The sequence below is a fragment of the Bombus bifarius genome, unplaced genomic scaffold (assembly GCF_011952205.1).
Source record: "Bombus bifarius isolate JDL3187 unplaced genomic scaffold, Bbif_JDL3187 scf7180000008649, whole genome shotgun sequence".
Classification (NCBI taxonomy): domain Eukaryota; kingdom Metazoa; phylum Arthropoda; class Insecta; order Hymenoptera; family Apidae; genus Bombus; species Bombus bifarius.
This window is the reverse complement of record NW_022884770.1, coordinates 31,804-55,629: the sequence shown is the minus strand read 5'-3', so window position 1 is coordinate 55,629 and position 23,826 is coordinate 31,804.

Here is a 23,826-nt window from a genome sequence, read left to right as displayed (position 1 = left end):
TTTATTGAGGGTCGAGGTGACGTTACGCAGGTCGGTTGTTGTCCGGTCGCGCGGGCTGGCGTCCAGATGTTTTAGGCGGCGTAACACATGGTATGAGTTTATACCGTATTACGTTATATGGGATGACATTAAAACGTATTACGTTATATGGGATGACGTTATAACGTATTACGTTATATGGGACGACGTTATAACGTATTATGTTATATGGGAGTACGTTATAACGTAATGCGTTATATGGTATGACGTTATAACGAATTGAGGTATGTGGTGTAACGTTGTAACGTAATAGGTTATAAGGTAGGACGTTATAACGTATTGCGTTATATGGTATGATCTTACATCGTATTACGTTATATGGGACGACGTTATAACGTATTGAGGTATATGATGTAACGTTATAACGTGATAGGTTATATGGTATTACGTTACAACGTATTATGTTATATGGTATGACGTTATATCGTATTACGTTATATGGTATGACGTTATATCGTATTACGTTATATGGTATCGCGTTATAACGTATTGCCTTAAATGTTATAACGTTATAACGTATTATGTTATATGGTATGACGTTATATCGTATTACGTTATATGGTATGGCGTTATAACGTATTGCGTTATATGTTATGACGTTATAACGTATTGCGTTATATGGCATGACGTTATAACGTATTACGTCATATGGGACGACGTTATAACGTATTATGATATATGGGAGGACGTTATAACGTATTATGTTATATGGTATGACGTTATAACGTATTGCGTTATATGTGACGACGTTATAACGTGTTTTGGTATATGGTGTAACGTTATAACGTCATAGGTTATATGATATGACGTTATAACGTATTACGTCATATGGTATGACGTTATAACGTATTACGTTATATGGTTTGACGTTATATCGCATTACGTTTTATGAGATGACGTTATAACGTATTGCTATATATGTTATGACGTTATAACGTAATAGGTTATATGGTATGACGTTATATCGTAATACGTTATATGGTATACCGTTATAAGGTATTAGGTTATATGGTATAACGTTATAACGTATTATGTAATATGGGACGACGTTATAACGTATTACGTTATATGGTATGACGTTATAACGTATTACGTTATATGGTTTGACGTTATATCGCATTACGTCTTATGAGATGACGTTATAACGTATTACCTTATATGGGACGACGTTATAACGTATTACGTTATATGGTATGACGTTATAACGTATTGCGTCATATGGTATGACCTTATAACGTATTACGTTATATGGGACGACGGTATAACGTATTACGTTATATGCTAAAACGATATAACGTATTACGTCATATGGTATGACGTTATAACGTATTACGTTATATGGTTTGACGTTATATCGCATTACGTTTTATGAGATGACGTTATAACGTATTGCTATATATGGTATGACGTTATAACGTAATAGGATATATGGTATGACGTTATATCGTAATACGTTATATGGTATACCGTTATAAGGTATTAGGTTATATGGTATAACGTTATAACGTATTATGTAATATGGGACGACGTTATAACGTATTACGTTATATGGTATGACGTTATAACGTATTACGTTATATGGTTTGACGTTATATCGCATTACGTCTTATGAGATGACGTTATAACGTATTACCTTATATGGGACGACGTTATAACGTATTACGTTATATGGGACGACGTTATAACGTGTTACGTTATATGGTATGACGTTATAACGTATTGCGATATATGGTATGACGTTATATCCTAATACGTTATATGGTATACCGTTATAACGTATTAGGTTATATGGCATAACGTTACATGTTATAACGTAATAACGTAATAGGTTGTGTGGTATGACGTTATACCGTATTACGTGATATGGGATGACCTTATAACGTATTACGTTATATGGTATGGCGTTATAACGTTATATGGTATGACGTTATAACGTATTACGTTATATGGGACGACGTTATAACGTATTACGTTATATGGGACGACGTTATAACGTATTACGTTATATGGGATGATGTTATAACGTAATAGGTTATATGGTATGACGTTATAACGTATTACGTTATATGGGATGATGTTATAACGTAATAGGTTATATGGTATGACGTTATAACGTATTACGTTATGTGGTACGACGTTATAACGTAATAGGTTATATTTTATGAGGTTATACCTTATTACGTTATATGGGATGACGTTATAACGTTATAGGTTATATGGTATGACGTTATAACGTAATATTTTATATGGTATGGCGTTATAACGTTATATGGTATGACCTTATAACGTAATAGGTTATATGGTATGAGGTTATACCGTATTACGTTATATGGTATGACGTTATAAAGTAATATTTTATATGGTACGGCGCTATAACGTTACAGGCTATGACGTTATAACGTAATAGGTTGTATGGTATGACGTTATAACGTATTACGTTATATGGTATGACGTTATAAAGTATTACGTTATATGGTTTGACGTTATATCGCATTACGTCTTATGAGATGACGTTATAACGTATTACGTTATATGGGACGACGTTATAACGTGTTACGTTGTATGGTATGACGTTATAACGTATTGCGATATATGGTATTACGTTATAACGTAATAGGTTATATGGTATGACGTTATATCCTAATACGTTATATGGTATACCGTTATAACGTATTAGGTTATATGGTATAACGTTATAACGTATTAAGTAATATGGGACGACGTTATAACGTATTAAGTTATATGGTATAACGTTACATGTTATAACGTAATAACGTAATAGGTTGTGTGGTATGACGTTATACCGTATTACGTGATATGGGATGACCTTATAACGTATTACGTTATATGGTATGATGTTATAACGTAATAGGTTATATGGTATTAGTTTATACCGTATTACGTTATATGGGATGACGTTATAACGTATTACGTTACATGGGATGACGTTATATCGTAATACGTTATATGGTATACCGTTATAACGTATTAGGTTATATGGTATAACGTTATAACGTATTACGTAATATGGGACGACGTTATAACGTATTACGTTTTGTGGTATGACGTTATAACGTTTTGCGATATGTGGGAAGACGTTATAACATATCATGTTGTATGGGTTGTCGTTACAACGTATCACGTAATATGGGATGACGTTATAACGTAATAGGTTACATGGTATGACGTTATAACGTTTTACGATATGTGGGAAGACGTTATAACGTATTATGTTGTATGGGTTGTCGTTACAACGTATCACGTAATATGGGATGACGTTATAACGTAATAGGTTACATGTTATGGCGTTATAACGTATTACGTTTTATGGGATGACGTTACAACGTAATAGGTTATAAGGTATGACGTTATAACGTAATATTTTATATGGTATGGCGTTATAATGTTATATGGTATGACGTTATAACGTAATATTTTATATGGTATGGCGTTATAACGTTACACGGTATGACGGTATAACGTAATAGGTTATATGGTATGAGGTTATACTGTATTACGTTATATGGGATGACGTTATAACGTATTACGTTATATGGTATAGCGTTATAACGTATTAGGTTATATGGTATAACGTTATAGCGTATTGCGCCATATGGTATGATGTTATAATGTATTACGTTCTATGGGATCACGTTATAACGTAATAGGTTATATGGTATGACGATATAACGTAATATTTTATATGGTATGGCGTAATAACGTTATATGGTATGACGTTATAACGTAATAGGTTATATGGTATGAGGTTATACCGTATTACGTTATATGGTATGACGTTATAACGTATTACGTTATATGGGATGACGTTATTACGTATTACGTTATATGGTATGACGTTATAACGTAATAGGTTATATGGTACGACGTTATAACGTAGTATTTTATATGGTATGGCGTCATGACCTTAAATGGGATGACGTTATAACGTAATAGGTTAAGTGGTACGACGTTATAACGTAGTATTTTATATGGTATGGCGTCATGACGTTATATGGTATGACGTTATAACGTATTACGTTATATGGTATGACGTTATAACGTATTACGTTATATGGGATGACGTTATAACGTAATAGGTTATGTGGTATGACGTTATAACGTATTACGTTATATGGTATGACGTTATAACGTAATAAGTTATATTTTATGAGGTTATACCGTATTACGTTATATGGGATGCCGTTATAACGTAATAGGTTGTATGCTATGACGTTATAACGTAATATTTCATATGGTATGGCGTTATAACGTTGTATGGTATGACGTTATAACGTATCACGTTATATGGGACGACGTTATAACGTATTACGTAATATGGGACGACGTTATAACGTATTACGTTATATGGGACGACGTTATTACGTATTACGTTATATGGGACGACGTTATTACGTATTACGTTATATGGGACGACGTTATAACGTATTACGTTATATGGGACGACGTTATAGCGTATTGCGTTATACGGGATGACGTTATAACGTAATAGGTTATATGGTATGACGTTGTAACGTAATATTTTATATGGTATGGCGTTATAACGTTATATGGTATGACGTTATAACGTATTACGTTACATGGGACGACGTTATAACGTATTACGTTATATGGGATGACGTTATAACGTAATAGGTTATATGGTATGAGGTTATACCGTATTACGTTATATGGAATGACGTTATAAAGTAATATTTTACATGGTATGGCGTTATAACGTTACATCGTATGACGTTATAACGTAATAGGTTATATGGTATACCGTTATAACGTATTAGGTTATATGGTATAACGTTGTAACATATTACGTAATATGGGACGACGTATATCGTATTACGTTATATGGTACGACGTTATAACGTTTTACGATATATGGGACGACGTTATAACGTATTGCTATATATGGTATGACGTTATATCCTAATACGTTATATGGTATACCGTTATAACGTATTAGGTTATATGGTATAACGTTATAACGTATTACGTAATATGGGACGACGTTTTAACGTATTACGTTATATGGTACGACGTTATAACGTTTTACGATATATGGGACGACGTTATAACGTATTATGTTATATGGGATGACGTTATAACGTAATACGTTATATGGTATACCGTTATAACGTATTAGGTTATATGGTATAACGTTGTAACATATTACGTAATATGGGACGACGTATAACGTATTAATTTATATGGTATAACGTTACATGTTATAACGTAATAACGTAATAGATTGTGTGGTATGACGTTATACCGTATTACGTGATATCGGATGACCTTATAACGTATTACGTTATATGGGACGACGATATAACGTATTACGTTATATGGTATACCGTTATAACGTATTAGGTTATATGGTATAACGTTATAGCGTATTGCGCCATATGGTATGACGTCATAATGTATTACGTTATATGGGATCACGTTATAACGTAATAGGTTATATGGTATGAGTTTATACCGTATTACGTTATATGGGATGTCGTTATAACGTAATACGTTATATGGTATACCGTTATAACGTATTAGGTTATATGGTATAACGTTATAACATATTACGTAATATGGGACGACGTTATAACGTATTAAGTTATATGGTATAACGTTACATGTTATAACGTAATAACGTAATAGGTTGTGTGGTATGACGTTATACCGTATTACGTTATATGGGATGACGTTATAACGTATTACGTTATATGGGATGACGTTATAACGTATTACGTTATATGGGACGACGTTACAACGTATTACGTTATATGGGATGACGTTATAACGTAATAGGTTATATGGTATGACGTTATAACGTATTACGTTATATGGTATGACGTTATAACGTAATAGGTTATATTTTATGAGGTTATACCTTATTACGTTATATGGGATGACGTTATAACGTAATAGGTTATATGGTATGAGGTTATACCGTATTACGTTATATGGAATGACGTTATAAAGTTATATTTTACAATGTATGGCGTTATAACGTTACATGGTATGACGTTATAACGTAATAGGTTATATGGTATGACGTTATACCTTATTAAGTTATATGGGATGACGTTATAACGCAATAGGTTATATGGTATGAGGTTATACTGTATGACGTTATATGGGATGACGTTATAACGTATTACGTTATATGGTATACCGTTATAACGTATTAGGTTATATGGTATAACGTTATAGCGTATTGCGCCATATGGTATGACGTCATAATGTATTACGTTATATGGGATCACGTTATAACGTAATAGGTTATATGGTATGACGATATAACGTAATATTTTATATGGTATGGCGTTATAACGTTATATGTATGACGATATAACGTAATAGGTTATATAGTATGACGTTATACCGTATTAAGTTATATGGGATGACGTTATAACGTAATAGGTTATATGGTATGAGGTTATACTGTATGACGTTATATGGGATGACGTTATAACGTATTACGTTATATGGTATACCGTTATAACGTATTAGGTTATAATGTATAACGTTATAACATATTACGTAATATGGGACGACGTTATAACGTATTAAGTTATATGGTATAACGTTACATGTTATAACGTAATAACGTATAGGTTGTGTGTTATGACGTTATACCGTATTACGTGATATGGGATGACCTTATAACGTATTACGTTATATGGGATGACTTTATAACGTATTACGTTATATGGGACGACGTTATAACGTATTATGTTATATGGGAGTACGTTATAACGTAATGCGTTATATGGTATGACGTTATAACTTATTGCATTATATGGTATGACGTTATAACGAATTGAGGTATGTGTTGCAACGTTGTAACGTAATATGTTATAAGGTAGGACGTTATAACGTATTGCGTTATATGGTATGATCTTACATCGTATTACGTTATATGGGACGACGTTATAACGTATTGAGGTATATGATGTAACGTTATAACGTGATAGGTTATATGGTATTACGTTACAACGTATTATGTTATATGGTATGACGTTATATCGTATTACGTTATATGGTATGACGTTATATCGTATTACGTTATATGGTATCGCGTTATAACGTATTGCTTTAAATGTTATAACGTTATAACGTATTATGTTATATGGTATGACGTTATATCGTATTACGTTATATGGTATGGCGTTATAACGTATTGCGTTATATGTTATGACGTTATAACGTATTGCGTTATATGGCATGACGTTATAACGTATTACGTCATATGGGACGACGTTATAACGTATTATGATATATGGGAGGACGTTATAACGTATTATGTTATATGGTATGACGTTATAACGTATTGCGTTATATGTGACGACGTTATAACGTGTTTTGGTATATGGTGTAACGTTATAACGTCATAGGTTATATGATATGACGTTATAACGTATTGCGTTATATGGTATGACGTTATAACGTATTGCGTTATATGGGTCGACGTTTTAACGTAGTGAGGTATATGGTGTAACGTTATAACTTAATAGGTTATATGGTATCACGTTATAACGTAATACGTTATATGGTATGACGTTATAACGTAATTGGTTATATGGTATGACGTTATACCGAATTACGTTATATGGGATGACGTTATAACGTATTGCGTTATATGTTATTACGTTATAACGTATTGCGTTATATGGCATGACGTTATAACGTATTACCTCATATCGGACTACGTTATAACGTGTTACGTTATATGGTATGACGTTATAACGTATTGCGATGTATGGTATGACGTTATAACGTAATCGGTTATATGGTATGACGTTATATCGTAATACGTTATATGGTATGATGTTGAACGTATTGCGTCATATGGTATGACCTTATAACGTATTACGTAATATGGGACGACGTTATAACATATTACGTAATATGGGACGACGTTATAACGTATTAAGTTATATGGTATAACGTTACATGTTATAACGTAATAACGTAATAGGTTGAGTGGTATGACGTTATACCGTATTACGTGATATGGGATGACCTTATAACGTATTACGTTATATGGTATGACGTTATAACGTATTACGTTATATGGTATGACGTTATAACCTATTGCGTCATATGGTATGACCTTATAACGTATTACGTTATATGGGACGACGGTATAACGTATTACGTTATATGCTAAAACGATATAACGTATTACGTCATATGGTATGACGTTATAACGTATTACGTTATATGGTTTGACGTTATATCGCATCACGTTTTATGAGAAGACGTTATAACGTATTGCGATATATGGTATGACGTTATAACGTAATAGGTTATATGGTATGACGTTATATCGTAATACGTTATATGGTATACCGTTATAAGGTATTAGGTTATATGGTATAACGTTATAACGTATTATGTAATATGGGACGACGTTATAACGTATTACGTTATATGGTATGACGTTATAACGTATTACGTTATATGGTTTGACGTTATTTCGCATTACGTCTTATGAGATGACGTTATAACGTATTACCTTATATGGGACGACGTTATAACGTATTACGTTATATGGGACGACGTTATAACGTGTTACGTTATATGGTATGACGTTATAACGTATTGCGATATATGGTATGACGTTATATCTTAATACGTTATATGGTATACCGTTATAACGTATTAGGATATATGGTATAACGCTATAACGTATTACGTAACATGGGACGACGTTATTACGTATTACGTTATATGCTACGACGTTATAACGTAATAGGTTATATGGTATGAGGTTCTACCGTATTACGTTATATGGGACGACGTTATAACGTATTACGTTATATGGGATGACGTTATAACGTAATAGGTTATATGGTATGACGTTATACCGTATTAAGTTATATGGGATGACGTTATAACGTAATAGGTTATATGGTATGAGGTTATACCGTATTACGTTATATGGGACGACGTTATAACGTATTACGTTATATGGGATGACGCTATAACGTAATAGGTTATATGGTATGACGTTATACCGTATTAAGTTATATGGGATGACGTTATAACGTAATAGGTTATATGGTATGAGGTTATACCGTATTACGTTATATGGGACGACGTTATAACGTATTACGTTATATGGGATGACGTTATAACGTATTACGTGATATGGGATGACCTTATAACGTATTACGTTATATGGTATGACGTTATAACGTAGTAGGTTATATGGTATGAGTTTATACCGTATTACGTTATATGGGATGACGTTATAACGTATTACGCAATATGGGATGACGTTATAACGTATTACGTAATATGGGACGCCGTTATAACGTATTACGTTATATGGGACGACGTTATAACGTATTACGTTATATGGGACGACGTTATAACGTGTTACGTTATATGGTATGACGTTATAACGTATTGCGATATATGGTATTACGTTATAACGTAATAGGTTATATGGTATGACGTTATATCCTAATACGTTATATGGTATACCGTTATAACGTATTAGGTTATATGGTATAACGTTATAACGTATTACGTAATATGGGACGACGTTATAACGTATGAAGTTATATGGTATAACGTTACATGTTATAACGTTATAACGTAATAGGTTGTGTGGTATGACGTTATACCGTATTACGTGATATGGGATGACCTTATAACGTATTACGTTATATGGTATGACGTTATAACGTATTACGTTATATGGGACGACGTTATAACTTGTTACGTTATATGGTATGACGTTATAACGTATTGCGATATATGGTATTACGTTATAACGTAATAGGTTATATGGTATGACGTTATATCGTAATACGTTATATGGTATACCGTTATAACGTATTAGGTTATATGGTATGACGTTATACTCTATTAAGTTATATGGGATGACGTTATAACGTAATAGGTTATATGGTATGAGGTTATACCGTATTACGTTGTATGGGGTGACGTTATAACGTAATACGTTATATGGTATACCGTTACAACGTATTAGGTTATATGGTATAACGTTATAACGTATTACGTAATATGGGACGACGTTATGACGTATTAAGTTATATGGTATAACGTTACATGTTATAACGTAATAACGTAATAGGTTGTGTGGTATGACGTTATATCCTAATACGTTATATGGTATACCGTTATAACGTATTATGTTATATGGTATGACGTTATAACGTATTACGTTATATGGTATGACGTTATAACGTATTACGTTATATGGTTTGACGTTATATCGCATTACGTCTTATGAGATGACGTTATAACGTATTACGTTATATGGGACGACGTTATAACGTGTTACGTTATATGGTATGACGTTATAACGTATTGCGATATATGGAGTGACGATATAACGTAATAGGTTATATGGTATGACGTTATATCGTAATACGTGATATGGGATGACCTTATAACGTATTACGTTATATGGTATGACGTTATAACGTAATAGGTTATATGGTATGAGTTTATACCGTATTACGTTATATGGGATGACGTTATAACGTATTACGCTATATGGGATGACGTTATAACGTATTACGCTATATGGGATGACGTTATAACGTATTACGTTATATGGTATGACGTTATAACGTATTACGTTATATGGGACGACGTTATAACTTGTTACGTTATATGGTATGACGTTATAACGTATTGCGATATATGGTATGACGTTATAACGTAATAGGTTATATGGCATGACGTTATATCGTAATACGTTATATGGTATACCGTTATAACGTATTAGGTTATATGGTATGACGTTATAACGTATTACGTAATATGGGACGACGTTATAACGTATTATGTTATATGGTATGACGTTATAACGTTTTACGATATGTGGGAAGACGTTATAACGTATTATGTTGTATGGGATGTCGTTACAACGTATCACGTAATATGGGATGACGTTATAACGTAATAGGTTACATGTTATGACGTTATAACGTATTACGTTATATGGTATGGCGTTATAACGTTACATGGTATGACGTTATAACGTAATAGGTTATATGGTATGACGTTATACCGTATTAAGTTATATGGGATGACGTTATAACATAATAGGTTATATGGTATGAGGTTATACCGTATTACGTTATATGGGATGACGTTATAACGTAATACGTTATATGGTATACCGTTATAACGTATTAGGTTATATGGTATAACGTTATAACATATTACGTAATATGGGACGACGTTATAACGTATTAAGTTATATGGTATAACGTTACATGTTATAACGTAATAACGTAATAGGTTGTGTGGTATGACGTTATACCGTATTACGTGATATGGGATGACCTTATAACGTATTACGTTATATGGTATGACGTTATAACATATTAGGTTATATGGTATGACTTTATACCGTATTACGTTACATGGTATGACGTTATAACGTATTACGTTATATGGTTTGACGTTATATCGCATTACGTCTTATGAGATGACGTTATAACGTATTACGTTATATGGGACGACGTTATAACGTATTATGTTATATGGGATGTCGTTACAACGTATTACGTAATATGGTATGACGTTATACCGTATTAAGTTATATGGGATGACGTTATAACGTATTACGTTATATGGGACGACGTTACAACGTATTACGTTATATGGGATGACGTTATAACGTAATAGGTTATATGGTATGACGTTATAACGTATTACGTTATATGGTATGACGTTATAACGTAATAGGTTATATTTTATGAGGTTATACCTTATTACGTTATATGGGATGACGTTATAACGTAATAGGTTATATGGTATGAGGTTATACCGTATCACGTTATATGGAATGACGTTATAAAGTAATATTTTACAATGTATGGCGTTATAACGTTACATGGTATGACGTTATAACGTAATAGGTTATATGGTATGACGTTATACCTTATTAAGTTATATGGGATGACGTTATAACGCAATAGGTTATATGGTATGAGGTTATACTGTATGACGTTATATGGGATGACGTTATAACGTATTACGTTATATGGTATACCGTTATAACGTATTAGGTTATATGGTATAACGTTATAGCGTATTGCGCCATATGGTATGACGTCATAATGTATTACGTTATATGGGATCACGTTATAACGTAATAGGTTATATGGTATGACGATATAACGTAATATTTTATATGGCATGGCGTTATAACGTTATATGTATGACGATATAACGTAATAGGTTATATAGTATGACGTTATACCGTATTAAGTTATATGGGATGACGTTATAACGTAATAGGTTATATGGTATGAGGTTATACTGTATGACGTTATATGGGATGACGTTATAACGTATTACGTTATATGGTATACCGTTATAACGTATTAGGTTATAATGTATAACGTTATAACATATTACGTAATATGGGACGACGTTATAACGTATTAAGTTATATGGTATAACGTTACATGTTATAACGTAATAACGTATAGGTTGTGTGTTATGACGTTATACCGTATTACGTGATATGGGATGACCTTATAACGTATTACGTAATATGGGATGACTTTATAACGTATTACGTTATATGGGACGACGTTATAACGTATTATGTTATATGGGAGTACGTTATAACGTAATGCGTTATATGGTATGACGTTATAACTTATTGCCTTATATGGTATGACGTTATAACGAATTGAGGTATGTGGTGCAACGTTGTAACGTAATATGTTATAAGGTAGGACGTTATAACGTATTGCGTTATATGGTATGATCTTACATCGTATTACGTTATATGGGACGACGTTATAACGTATTGAGGTATATGATGTAACGTTATAACGTGATAGGTTATATGGTATTACGTTACAACGTATTATGTTATATGGTATGACGTTATATCGTATTACGTTATATGGTATGACGTTATATCGTATTACGTTATATGGTATCGCGTTATAACGTATTGCCTTAAATGTTATAACGTTATAACGTATTATGTTATATGGTATGACGTTATATCGTATTACGTTATATGGTATGGCGTTATAACGTATTGCGTTATATGTTATGACGTTATAACGTATTGCGTTATATGGCATGACGTTATAACGTATTACGTCATATGGGACGACGTTATAACGTATTATGATATATGGGAGGACGTTATAACGTATTATGTTATATGGTATGACGTTATAACGTATTGCGTTATATGTGACGACGTTATAACGTGTTTTGGTATATGGTGTAACGTTATAACGTCATAGGTTATATGATATGACGTTATAACGTATTGCGTTATATGGTATGACGTTATAACGTATTGCGTTATATGGGTCGACGTTTTAACGTAGTGAGGTATATGGTGTAACGTTATAACTTAATAGGTTATATGGTATCACGTTATAACGTAATACGTTATATGGTATGACGTTATAACGTAATTCGTTATATTGTATGACGTTATACCGAATTACGTTATATGGGATGACGTTATAACGTATTGCGTTTTTTATTACGTTATAACGTATTGCGTTATATGGCATGACGTTATAACGTATTACCTCATATGGGACTACGTTATAACGTGTTACGTTATATGGTATGACGTTATAACGTATTGCGATGTATGGTATGACGCTATAACGTAATCGGTTATATGGTATGACGTTATATCGTAATACGTTATATGGTATGATGTTGAACGTATTGCGTCATATGGTATGACCTTATAACGCATTACGTAATATGGGACGACGTTATAACATATTACGTAATATGGGACGACGTTATAACGTATTAAGTTATATGGTATAACGTTACATGTTATAACGTAATAACGTAATAGGTTGAGTGGTATGACGTTATACCGTATTACGTGATATGGGATGACCTTATAACGTATTACGTTATATGGTATGACGTTATAACGTATTACTTTATATGGTATGACGTTATAACCTATTGCGTCATATGGTATGACCTTATAACGTATTACGTTATATGGGACGACGGTATAACGTATTACGTTATATGCTAAAACGATATAACGTATTACGTCATATGGTATGACGTTATAACGTATTACGTTATATGGTTTGACGTTATATCGCATCACGTTTTATGAGAAGACGTTATAACGTATTGCGATATATGGTATGACGTTATAACGTAATAGGTTATATGGTATGACGTTATATCGTAATACGTTATATGGTATACCGTTATAAGGTATTAGGTTATATGGTATAACGTTATAACGTATTATGTAATATGGGACGACGTTATAACGTATTACGTTATATGCTATGACGTTATAACGTATTACGTTATATGGTTTGACGTTATTTCGCATTACGTCTTATGAGATGACGTTATAACGTATTACCTTATATGGGACGACGTTATAACGTATTACGTTATATGGGACGACGTTATAACGTGTTACGTTATATGGTATGACGTTATAACGTATTGCGATATATGGTATGACGTTATATCTTAATACGTTATATTGTATACCGTTATAACGTATTAGGTTATATCGTATAACGCTATAACGTATTACGTAACATGGGACGACGTTATTACGTATTACGTTATATGCTACGACGTTATAACGTAATAGGTTATATGGTATGAGGTTCTACCGTATTACGTTATATGGGACGACGTTATAACGTATTACGTTATATGGGATGACGTTATAACGTAATAGGTTATATGGTATGACGTTATACCGTATTAAGTTATACGGGATGACGTTATAACGTAATAGGTTATATGGTATGAGGTTATACCGTATTACGTTATATGGGACGACGTTATAACGTATTACGTTATATGGGATGACGTTATAACGTAATAGGTTATATGGTATGACGTTATACCGTATTAAGTTATATGGGATGACGTTATAACGTAATAGGTTATATGGTATGAGGTTATACCGTATTACGTTATATGGGACGACGTTATAACGTATTACGTTATATGGGATGACGCTATAACGTAATAGGTTATATGGTATGACGTTATACCGTATTAAGTTATATGGGATGACGTTATAACGTAATAGGTTATATGGTATGAGGTTATACCGTATTACGTTATATGGGACGACGTTATAACGTATTACGTTATATGGGATGACGTTATAACGTATTACGTGATATGGGATGACCTTATAACGTATTACGTTATATGGTATGACGTTATAACGTAATAGGTTATATGGTATGACGTTATATCCTAATACGTTATATGGTATACCGTTATAACGTATTAGGTTATATGGTATAACGTTATAACGTATTACGTAATATGGGACGACGTTATAACGTATGAAGTTATATGGTATAACGTTACATGTTATAACGTTATAACGTAATAGGTTGTGTGGTATGACGTTATACCGTATTACGTGATATGGGATGACCTTATATCGTATTACGTAATATGGGACGACGTTATAACGTATGAAGTTATATGGTATAACGTTACATGTTATAACGTTATAACGTAATAGGTTATATGGTATGACGTTATACCGTATTAAGTTATATGGGATGACGTTATAACGTAATAGGTTATATGGTATGAGGTTATACCGTATTACGTTATATGGGACGACGTTATAACGTATTACGTTATATGGGATGACGTTATAACGTATTACGTGATATGGGATGACCTTATAACGTATTACGTTATATGGTATGACGTTATAACGTAATAGGTTATATGGTATGACGTTATATCTTAATACGTTATATTGTATACCGTTATAACGTATTAGGTTATATCGTATAACGCTATAACGTATTACGTAACATGGGACGACGTTATTACGTATTACGTTATATGCTACGACGTTATAACGTAATAGGTTATATGGTATGAGGTTCTACCGTATTACGTTATATGGGACGACGTTATAACGTATTACGTTATATGGGATGACGTTATAACGTATTACGCAATATGGGATGACGTTATAACGTATTACGTAATATGGGACGCCGTTATAACGTATTACGTTATATGGGACGACGTTATAGCGTATTACGTTATATGGGACGACGTTATAACGTGTTACGTTATATGGTATGACGTTATAACGTATTGCGATATATGGTATTACGTTATAACGTAATAGGTTATATGGTATGACGTTATATCCTAATACGTTATATGGTATACCGTTATAACGTATTAGGTTATATGGTATAACGTTATAACGTATTACGTAATATGGGACGACGTTATAACGTATGAAGTTATATGGTATAACGTTACATGTTATAACGTTATAACGTAATAGGTTGTGTGGTATGACGTTATACCGTATTACGTGATATGGGATGACCTTATATCGTATTACGTTATATGGTATGACGTTATAACGTATTACGTTATATGGGACGACGTTATAACTAGTTACGTTATATGGTATGACGTTATAACGTATTGCGATATATGGTATTACGTTATAACGTAATAGGTTATATGGTTTGACGTTATATCGTAATACGTTATATGGTATACCGTTATAACGTATTAGGTTATATGGTATGACGTTATACTCTATTAAGTTATATGGGATGACGTTATAACGTAATAGGTTATATGGTATGAGGTTATACCGTATTACGTTGTATGGGATGACGTTATAACGTAATACGTTATATGGTATACCGTTATAACGTATTAGGTTATATGGTATAACGTTATAACGTATTACGTAATATGGGACGACGTTATGACGTATTAAGTTATATGGTATAACGTTACATGTTATAACGTAATAACGTAATAGGTTGTGTGGTATGACGTTATATCCTAATACGTTATATGGTATACCGTTATAACGTATTATGTTATATGGTATGACGTTATAACGTATTACGTTATATGGTATGACGTTATAACGTATTACGTTATATGGTTTGACGTTATATCGCATTACGTCTTATGAGATGACGTTATAACGTATTACGTTATATGGGACGACGTTATAACGTGTTGCGTTATATGGTATGACGTTATAACGTATTGCGATATATGGAGTGACGATATAACGTAATAGGTTATATGGTATGACGTTATATCGTAATACGTGATATGGGATGACCATATAACGTATTACGTTATATGGTATGACGTTATAACGTAATAGGTTATATGGTATGAGTTTATACCGTATTACGTTATATGGGATGACGTTATAACGTATTACGCTATATGGGATGACGTTATAACGTATTACGCTATATGTGATGACGTTATAACGTATTACGTTATATGGTATGACGTTATAACGTATTACGTTATATGGGACGACGTTATAACTTGTTACGTTAAATGGTATGACGTTATAACGTATTGCGATATATGGTATGACGTTATAACGTAATAGGTTATATGGCATGACGTTATATCGTAATACGTTATATGGTATACCGTTATAACGTATTAGGTTATATGGTATGACGTTATAACGTATTACGTAATATGGGACGACGTTATAACGTATTATGTTATATGGTATGACGTTATAACGTTTTACGATATGTGGGAAGACGTTATAACGTATTATGTTGTATGGGATGTCGTTACAACGTATCACGTAATATGGGATGACGTTATAACGTAATAGGTTACATGTTATGACGTTATAACGTATTACGTTATATGGTATGGCGTTATAACGTTACATGGTATGACGTTATAACGTAATAGGTTATATGGTATGACGTTATACCGTATTAAGTTATATGGGATGACGTTATAACATAATAGGTTATATGGTATGAGGTTATACCGTATTACGTTATATGGGATGACGTTATAACGTAATACGTTATATGGTATACCGTTATAACGTATTAGGTTATATGGTATAACGTTATAACATATTACGTAATATGGGACGACGTTATAACGAATTAAGTTATATGGTATAACGTTACATGTTATAACGTAATAACGTAATAGGTTGTGTGGTATGACGTTATACCGTATTACGTGATATGGGATGACCTTATAACGTATTACGTTATATGGTATGACGTTATAACATATTAGGTTATATGGTATGAGTCTATACCGTATTACGTTACATGGTATGACGTTATAACGTATTACGTTATATGGTTTGACGTTATATCGCATTACGTCTTATGAGATGACGTTATAACGTATTACGTTATATGGGACGACGTTATAACGTATTATGTTATATGGGATGTCGTTACAACGTATTACGTAATATGGTATGACGTTATACCGTATTAAGTTATATGGGATGACGTTATAACGTAATAGGTTATATGGTATGAGGTTATACCGTATTACGATATATGGGATGACGTTATAACGTCGTCCCATATAACGTAATACGTTATAACGTCATACCATATAACCTATTACGTTATAACGTCATACGCTGTAACGTTATAACGCCATACCATATAACATATTACTTTATAACGTCATACCATATAACGTAATACGGTATAACCTCATACCATATAACCCATTACGTTATAACGTCATACCATATAACGTTATAACGACATACCATATAAAATATTACGTTATAACGTCATACCATATAACCTATTACGTTATAACGTCATCCCATATAACGTAATACGGTATAACCTCATAAAATATAACCTATTACGTTATAACGTCATCCCATATAACGTAATACGTTATAACGTCGTCCCATATAGCGTAATACGTTATAACCTCATAAAATATAACCTATTACGTTATAACGTCATCCCATATAACGTAATACGTTATAACGTCGTCCCATATATCGTAATACGTTATAACGTCATACCATATAACCTATTACGTTATAACGTCATCCCATATGACGTAATACGTTATAACGTCATTCCATATAACGTAATATGTTATAACGTCATCCCATATAACGTAATACGGTCTAAACTCACACCATATAACCTATTACCTTATAACGTCATACCATGTAACGTTATAACGCCATACCATATAACGTAATACGTTATGACGTCATACCATATAACCTATTACGTTATAACGTCATCCCATATTACGTAATACGTTATAACGACATCCCATCTAACATAATACGTTATAACGTCGTCCCATATATCGTAAAACGTTATAACGTCACACCATATAACGTAATACGTTATAACGTCGTCCCATATAACGTAATACGTCATAACGTCATTCCATATAACGTTATAACGCCATACCATATAACATATTACGTTATAACGTCATACCATATAACGTAATACGTTATAACGTTTTAGCATATTACGTAATACGTTATATCGTCGTCCCATATAACGTAATACGTCATAACGTCATACCATATAACGTTATAACGCCATACCATATAACATATTACGTTATAACGTCATACCATATAACCTATTACGTTATAACGTCATCCCATATAACGTAATACGGTATAAACTCATACCATATAACCTATTACGTTATAACGTCATCCCATATAACTTAATACGGAATAACGTCATACCATATAACCTATTACGTTATAACGTCATACCATGTAACGTTTTAACGCAATACCATATAACGTAATACGTTGTAACGTCATTCCATATAACTTATTACGTTATAACGTCATCCCATATTACGTAATACGTTATAACGACATCCCATATAACATAATACGTTATAACGTCGTCCCATATATCGTAAAACGTTATAACGTCATACCATATAACGTAATACGTTATAACGTCGTCCCATATAACGTAATACGTTATAACGTCATCTCATAAGACGTAATGCGATATAACGTCAAACCACATAACGTAATACGTTATAACGTCATACCATATAACGTAATACGTTATAACGTCATACCATATAACCTATTACGTTATAACGTCTTACGCTGTAACGTTATAGCGCCATACCATATAAAATATTACTTTATAGCGTCATACCATATAACGTAATACGGTATAACCTCATACCACATAACCTATTACGTTATAACGTCATACCATATAACGTTATAACGCCATACCATATAAAATATTACGTTATAACCTCATACCATATAACCTATTGAGTTATAGCGTCATACCATATAACGTAATACGGTATAACCTCATAAAATATAACCTATTACGTTTATACGTCATACCATATAACGTAATACGTTATAACGTCATACCATATAACCTATTACGTTATAACGTCATCCCATATTACGTAATACGTAATAACGACATCCCATCTAACATAATACGTTATAACGCCGTCCCATATATCGTAAAACGTTATAACGTCATACCATATAACGTAATACGTTATAACGTCGTCCCATATAACGTAATACGTCATAACGTCATACCATATAACATTATAACGCCATACCATATAACATATTACGTTATAACGTCATACCATATAACGTAATACGTTATAACGTTTTAGCATATTACGTAATACGTTATATCGTCGTCCCATATAACGTAATACGTCATAACGTCATACCATATAACGTTATAACGCCATACCATATAACATATTACGTTATAACGTCATACCATATAACCTATTACGTTATAACGTCATCCCATATGACGTAATACGTTATAACGTCATCCCATATAACGTAATATGTTATAACGTCATCCCATATAACGTAATACGGTCTAAACTCACACCATATAACCTATTACCTTATAACGTCATACCATGTAACGTTATAACGCCATACCATATAACGTAATACGTTATAACGTCATACCATATAACCTATTACGTTATAACGTCATCCCATATTACGTAATACGTTATAACGACATCCCATCTAACATAATACGTTATAACGTCGTCCCATATATCGTAAAACGTTATAACGTCATACCATATAACGTAATACGTTATAACGTCGTCCCATATAACGTAATACGTCATAACGTCATTCCATATAACGTTATAACGCCATACCATATAACATATTACGTTATAACGTCATACCATATAACGTAATACGTTATGACGTTTTAGCATACTACGTAATACGTTATATCGTCGTCCCATATAACGTAATACGTCATAACGTCATACCATATAACGTTATAACGCCATACCATATAACATATTACGTTATAACGTCATACCATATAACCTATTACGTTATAACGTCATCCCATATAACGTAATACGGTATAAACTCATACCATATAACCTATTACGTTATAACGTCATCCCATATAACTTAATACGGTATAACGTCATACCATATAACCTATTACGTTATAACGTCATACCATGTAACGTTATAACGCAATACCATATAACGTAATACGTTGTAACGTCATTCCATATAACTTATTACGTTATAACGTCATCCCATATTACGTAATACGTTATAACGACATCCCATATAACATAATACGTTATAACGTCGTCCCATATATCGTAAAACGTTATAACGTCATACCATATAACGTAATACGTTATAACGTCGTCCCATATTACGTAATACGTTATAACGTTATACCATATAACCTAATACGTTATAACAGTATACCATATAACGTATTAGGATATAATGTCATACCATATAACCTATTACGTTATAACGTAATACCATATATCGCAATACGTTATAACGTCATACCGTATAACGTAAAACGTTATAACGTCGTCCCATATAACGTAATACGTTATAACGTCATCTCATAAGACGTAATGCGATATAACGTCAAACCACATAACGTAATACGTTATAACGCCATACCATATAACGTAATACGTTATAACGTCATACCATATAACCTATTACGTTATAACGTCTTACGCTGTAACGTTATAGCGCCATACCATATAAAATATTACTTTATAGCGTCATACCATATAACGTAATACGGTATAACCTCATACCATATAACCTATTACGTTATAACGTCATACCATATAACGTTATAACGCCATACCATATAAAATATTACGTTGTAACCTCATACCATATAACCTATTAAGTTATAGCGTCATACCATATAACGTAATACGGTATAACCTCATAAAATATAACCTATTACGTTTATACGTCATACCATATAACGTAATACGTTATAACGTCATACCATATAACCTATTACGTTATAACGTCATCCCATATTACGTAATACGTAATAACGACATCCCATCTAACATAATACGTTATAACGCCGTCCCATATATCGTAAAACGTTATAACGTCATACCATATAACGTAATACGTTATAACGTCGTCCCATATAACGTAATACGTCATAACGTCATACCATATAACGTTATAACGCCATACCATATAACATATTACGTTATAACGTCATACCATATAACGTAATACGTTATAACGTTTTAGCATATTACGTAATACGTTATATCGTCGTCCCATATAACGTAATACGTCATAACGTCATACCATATAACGTTATAACGCCATACCATATAACATATTACGTTATAACGTCATACCATATAACCTATTACGTTATAACGTCATCCCATATGACGTAATACGTTATAACGTCATCCCATATAACGTAATATGTTATAACGTCATCCCATATAACGTAATACGGTCTAAACTCACACCATATAACCTATTACCTTATAACGTCATACCATGTAACGTTATAACGCCATACCATATAACGTAATACGTTATGACGTCATACCATATAACCTATTACGTTATAACGTCATCCCATATTACGTAATACGTTATAACGACATCCCATCTAACATAATACGTTATAACGTCGTCCCATATATCGTAAAACGTTATAACGTCATACCATATAACGTAGTACGTTATAACGTCGTCCCATATAACGTAATACGTCATAACGTCATTCCATATAACGTTATAACGCCATACCATATAACATATTACGTTATAACGTCATACCATATAACGTAATACGTTATAACGTTTTAGCATATTACGTAATACGTTATATCGTCGTCCCATATAACGTAATACGTCATAGCGTCATACCATATAACGTTATAACGCCATACCATATAACATATTACGTTATAACGTCATACCATATAACCTATTACGTTATAACGTCATCCCATATAACGTAATACGGTATAAACTCATACCATATAACCTATTACGTTATAACGTCATCCCATATAACTTAATACGGTATAACGTCATACCATATAACCTATTACGTTATAACGTCATACCATGTAACGTTATAACGCAATACCATATAACGTAATACGTTGTAACGTCATTCCATATAACTTATTACGTTATAACGTCATCCCATATTACGTAATACGTTATAACGACATCCCATAAACATAATACGTTATAACGTCGTCCCATATATCGTAAAACGTTATAACGTCATACCATATAACGTAATACGTTATAACGTCGTCCCATATTACGTAATACGTTATAACGTTATACCATATAACCTAATACGTTATAACAGTATACCATATAACGTATTAGGATATAATGTCATACCATATAACCTATTACGTTATAACGTAACACCATATATCGCAATACGTTATAACGTCATACCGTATAACGTAAAACGTTATAACGTCGTCCCATATAACGTAATACGTTATAACGTCATCTCATAAGACGTAATGCGATATAACGTCAAACCACATAACGTAATACGTTATAACGTCATACCATATAACGTAATACGTTATAACGTCATACCATATAACCTATTACGTTATAACGTCATA